This window comes from Sprattus sprattus (genome assembly GCF_963457725.1).
Source record: "Sprattus sprattus genome assembly, chromosome: 3".
Lineage (NCBI taxonomy): Eukaryota > Metazoa > Chordata > Actinopteri > Clupeiformes > Clupeidae > Sprattus > Sprattus sprattus.
Genome location: NC_137922.1, coordinates 1,779,365 through 1,785,364, shown reverse-complemented (window position 1 = coordinate 1,785,364; position 6,000 = coordinate 1,779,365).

Below are 6,000 nucleotides of genomic sequence, written 5' to 3'. Positions count from 1 at the left end.
TGTTGGTAAAATGGCTTTTGAGTTTAAAGCACCATTAGACTGGAACAATCTACCAGGAAATATTCGGTCAAATTCATCATTACCTGTGTTTAAAAATGCTCTTTCTTCTTATTATGCCAACTGCTGCAACTGTTTCAATTAATATCTTCTTATATATGTGTGTGTATGTATGTGTGTATATATATATGTATGTATATGTGTATGTATATGTATGTGTATATGTATATATACAGCCGCGGAAAAAATTAAGAGACCACTTCAAAATTATCAGTTTCTCTGGTTTTACTATTTATTGGTATGTGTTAAAGTAAAATGTACATTTTAGTTTTATTCTATAACCTACTGGCAACATTCCTACCAAATTTCAAATAAAAATATTGTCATTTAGATCATTTATTTGCAGAAAAATGACAATTGGTCAAAATAGCAAAAAAGATGCAGTGTCTTCAGATCTCGAATAATGCAAAGAAAACAAGCTCATATTAATTTTTAAACTACACAATACTAATGCTTTAACTTAGGAAGAGTTCAGAAATCAATATTTGGTGGAATAACCTTGATTTAAAATCACAACTTTCATGTGTCTTGGCATGCTCTCCACCAGTCTTTCACATTGCCGTTGGGTGACTTTATGCTACTCCTGATGCAAGAATTCAAGCAGCTCGGCTTCTTTTCATGGCTTGTGACCATCCATCTTCCTCTTGATCACATTTCAGAGTTTTTTTATGGGATTCAGGTCTCGAAATTGGGCTGGCCATGACAGGGTCCTGATCTGGTGATACTCCATCCACACCTTTACTGGCCTGGCTGTGTGGCATGGAGCATTGCCCTGCTGGAAAAAACACTTCTCAGACTTGGGGAACATTGTCAGAGCAAAAGGAAGCAAGTTTTTCTTCCGGGACAACGTTGTACTTTGCCTGGCTGAGGTTTGTAAAAGACCATAAGGATTGAACCAAAGCGGACTGGAAGGTCTCCTAGTTCGTCTTCTCTGATGAGTCCAATTTTCAGCTTTGCCCAACACATGGTCGTCTGATGGTTAGACGGAGACCTGGAGAGGCCTACAAGCCACAGAGTCTTGCACCTACTGTGAAATTGGACTCATCAGAGAAGACGAACTAGGATATGGAAGTTTATTAGACTCTTTATTCAAATGGCAATGCATTTGTCAAATGGCAATTCAATACGCAAAGTGACAATGCAATCCGCAATTCAAATGTCAAACCAGTTGTCAAATGGCAATTCAATGTGCAAATGACGATGCAATCCGCAATTCAGTTTGTATTATTTTGAATAAAAATTTGAATGAACGCTCATTGCATTGCATTTCATATTGACATGGTTTTTTCAACTCTTTATTCAAATGGAAATTCAATGTGCAAAGTGGCAATGCAATCCGCAAAGTGACAATGCAATCTGCAATTCAAATGGAAAAGCAGTTGTCAAATGGCAATTCAATGTGCAAATGACAATGCAATCCGCAATCCAGTTTGTATTATTTTGAATAAAAATTTGAATGAACGCTCATTGCATTGCATTTCATATTGACACGGTTTTTTCGTATGGAAAGCCAAAAATGACATAATTAAAAATAAATACATATGTAAAAATGTGAGTCATAAATAAACAAAATGACTAAAAATGCACCAAAGAAAAGCATTAGAAAAAATATATCATGCAGTTATGTGAATGGAAATGGAAAATTAGTCCTTTTTATTTACTGTTACATTTATTTACGCTTACATTTATTCCCAAATACATTTCTTCCTCCTTTTATTTTTCTATTTATTTACACATTTTTTACCGTACTATTTCTCGTACCGTATTTATTTCTTCTCGCGCCTTTTTACATTTCTTTCTCCTACATTTACATTTCTGGCTGCATTTATTTCTGGCTGCATTTATTTCCGTATTCATTCTTGTCTCAGTATGCAAATGAGGTGGGTTATCATTGGCCAGCGCACCGTTTCGCTCATTGGTCTCGCTGGGCCTCTGGCCTAAGTGTTTGTGAGAACTGAGAAGCTGTATGGAGAGATCGGAAGAGATTGAAAGCTATTTTGATGCAATTTGAATCACAATTTTTTTTGTAATGAATCCACCGATCACTTGGAGTATGGTGGCGAGGGAGCTTCGAGGCTTCGCAGTGATGGCTGAGCGTAATAGGATGTCTATGTGGCTGAGACCTTGACTCCAGATTTCTTACCCTGCTCGCTCGCTACAATACGCCATACTCAAACGAAGATCCCCGCTACCTGTTGTGCAGTGGGATGTAGCAACAAAATAGGGGACGCAAACGTCTCATTTTATAGCTTTGGTGTATAGTACTTTCATTGTAGATGCACGACAGTTCATTTCCACGAGGGATCAATAAAGAGACTATCTATCAACTTTTTGAGAAAGTTAAAGAGCTGCACACATTGCCTTAGAGTTATTACAATCCTCACGTTATGTGTGGCCTGATTTCATGGGTTTGGGTGACAAATCCAGCGATTTTTTTCTCACTTGTCATTAGGGGGGATATTGTGTTGACAAAGCTCTGCAAAAGCTATGTATCACGTCCTGCAGTTCACGTTACAACCGAGCTGACGAGAGCGGACAAGGATCTCAACCGCTGATGTGCACTGGTTGTGGTTAACTTGCTTAGCTTCTGTTAGCTAAACTAACGGTGCACTGTTTAACTTGGTTAGCTTCCGTTAGCTAAACTAACTGTGCACTGCTTAGCTTCCGTTAGCTAAACTAACTGAACCATGGCAAGCAAAACGATAAACCTCATACGTTAAGGTTGACAGCTTGGGTATGATCAGTGTGTGTGAAGGTGACTAACGTGAGTTAGCTGGTTAGCTTGCATAGCTTTGGTTATAAGAATACAGAGCTAGGGGAGAGTGGGGTAAGCAGCTCGACCAATGAGAGAGACGGTGCGCTGGCCAATGATAGCCCACCTCATTTGCATACCGAGACAAGAATGAATACAGAAATAAATGCAGCCAGAAATAAATACAGCCAGAAATGTAAATGTAGGAGAAAGAAATGTAAAAAGGCGCGAGAAGAAATAAATACGGTACGGGAAATAGTACGGTAAAAAATGTGTAAATAAATAGAAAAATAAAAGGAGGAAGAAATGTATTTGGGAATTAATGTAAGCGTAAATAAATGTAACAGTAAATAAAAAGGACTAATTTTCCATTTCCATTCACACAACTGCATGATATATTTTTTCTAATGCTTTTCTTTGGTGCATTTTTAGTCATTTTATTTATTTATGACTCACATTTTTACATATGTATTTATTTTTAATTATGTCATTTTTGGCTTTCCATATTTTCGACTCTTTATTCAAATGAAAATGCATTTGTCAAATGGCAATTCAATGCGCAAAGTGACAATGCAATCCGCAATTCAAATGGAAAAGCAGTTGTCAAATGGCAATTCAATGTGCAAATGACAATGCAATCCGCAATTCAGTTTGTATTATATTGAATAAAAATTTGAATGAACGCTTATTGCATTGCATTTCATATTGACACGGTTTTTTCGACTCTTTTTTCAAATGAAAATGCATTTGTCAATTGGCAATTCAATGCGCAAAGTGACAATGCAATCCGCAATTCAAATGGAAAAGCAGTTGTCAAATGGCAATTCAATGTGCAAATGACAATGCAATCCGCAATCCAGTTTGTATTATTTTGAATAACAATTTGAATGAGCGCTTATTGCATTGCATTTCACATTGACACGGTCTTTTCGACTCTTTATTCAAATGGAAATTCAATGTGCAAAGTGGCAATGCAATCCGCAACATATCAATATCCACGTGATGTCAGTCACGATATGTTAGTGTGAACCTCAACATGGGGTCCATGTATTAAATGTCAGAAGAATCAGAATCAGCTTTTTTGGGCCAAGTAATCATCTTTTAATCAAAAATGAACATACAATTTTCTGTCACTGACATGGAAGTAATTGAGGAGGACACAAGAGCAGGCAATGGGTGGTTCATTTTTCAAACACAGAGCCGGGAGAATTGGGGCTTCGATCGCTAAACAGGACAGTTCTTCAAAACCTGCCCAGCCTTCACAGTCCCTTATCAGAAATATGTGTAACCCAAAGCTTTTCAACTTCACCTCACCTGCCACTGAACATGGATGCACACATGAAAAACATGCAGTTAATGAATTCTTACATGCTACTCCGGATTTCGTTTGTAGTTGTGACTGCTGTGGTCAAGGTTGCGGGGAAGTTAAGTGTCACTGTGCTTGCTTACACATATTCCTCAAAATATACAGCATAACACAAAACAATAAAACAGTGCAAAACAATATAATACAACAGTTCAAAACAATAAGTTGTTCTTTAGAAAAATGTATCGTAGAGGAACTGCCGAAGACCGAATGTAGAAGATAGCTGCTAATCCTGGCTCTCGGGAGTCTGTTAAAACTGGAAATATTTGTATGTGAATTAAGGTGTTTACACAACTTTTATAAGTCTACATCGACTCGGTTTGTTGTTAATATACTATACGAACACTGTCAGGGCAAACAGAATATTGTAGGTCTTAAATTAAGCTCTCGACCGTTATGGTTAGCTTGCTGCCTAAACTTTAATTGGAGATCAATGTAGAAGATAGCTGCTAAAATGCTATAAGCGCTGCACTGCAGCCGAGCTTGCTACTTGACACTCGCTACATGACAGCCAAACATGTTTTTTTTCTGACCACGACCCCTAGGCGAAATACCGCCTGCCGATAATTCGTCCCAATGGAAATGTGGAGTTAGACTTGAAGAGAAGTGAAGAGAAAATAAGAGCTTCTTGAGAATAGCGGTATAAAACACTGCAAAACAGTGCCGTACATGGACCCCAACATGGCCGGCAAAGGTTGTTGACATGGATATTGGTCACGTGACTAAATACGCCTAATGATGGGGCGACTGACAGATTGCATTTTCATTTGAATTTTGCAACAAAAAGAGCGTGATGACAAGTAAATGCTAATGCAATATACTGGGGGCGCTGTTCAGCTACTACATTGAATTTCCATTTGAATAAAGAGTCGAAAAGACCGTGTCAATATGAAATGTAATGCAATAAGCGCTCATTCAAATTGTTATTCAAAATAATACAAACTGGATTGCGGATTGCATTGTCATTTGCACATTGAATTGCCATTTGACAACTGCTTTTCCATTTGAATTGCGGATTGCATTGTCACTTTGCGCATTGAATTGCCATTTGACAAATGCATTTTCATTTGAATAAAGAGACGAAAAAACCGTGTCAATATGAAATGCAATGCAATATGCATTCATTCAAATTTTTATCCAAAATAATACAAACTGAATTGCGGATTGCATTGTCATTTGCACATTGAATTGCCATTTGACAACTGGTTTGCCATTTGAATTGCGGATTGCATTGTCACTTTGCACATTGAATTGCCATTTGACAAATGCATTGCCAATTGAATAAAGAGTCTAATAAACTTCCATAATTCATGTCCTAGATCGTTGCGAAATTCGTTGTGGTGCTCAGTCTACATGGTAACTTTATATCCGAACCTCGAAAACCTATTGATTTGCACGCGCTAACTTGCACACAGCATAGCCTACCTGATAAATTCATCTTAATAATTTTACCTACCCCGAGTTCCCATTGGCCTATGTACCGGTGTTCCACTTGACACAGGCCTGTCTGGAGGTGGAGTAATAGCGTTCATGTTGTTACTTTGTTCCTCAAGAGCCTCAGCGGCTTCTCGGAGGAGCTGCGCTGCCGTTTTCACCATTTTCGCTCTATGGTCACAGGTGTATGCTACCTAACTGTGAACTTTTCAAACGGCCTGTGTGCTCGTGGCGGTTTTTCCCCCCTCAGTTGACATCACGTGGATATTGATATGTTGCGGATTGCATTGCCACTTTGCACATTGAATTTCCATTTGAATAAAGAGTCGAAAAGACCGTGTCAATATGAAATGCAATGCAATAAGCGCTCATTCAAATTGTTATTCAAAAT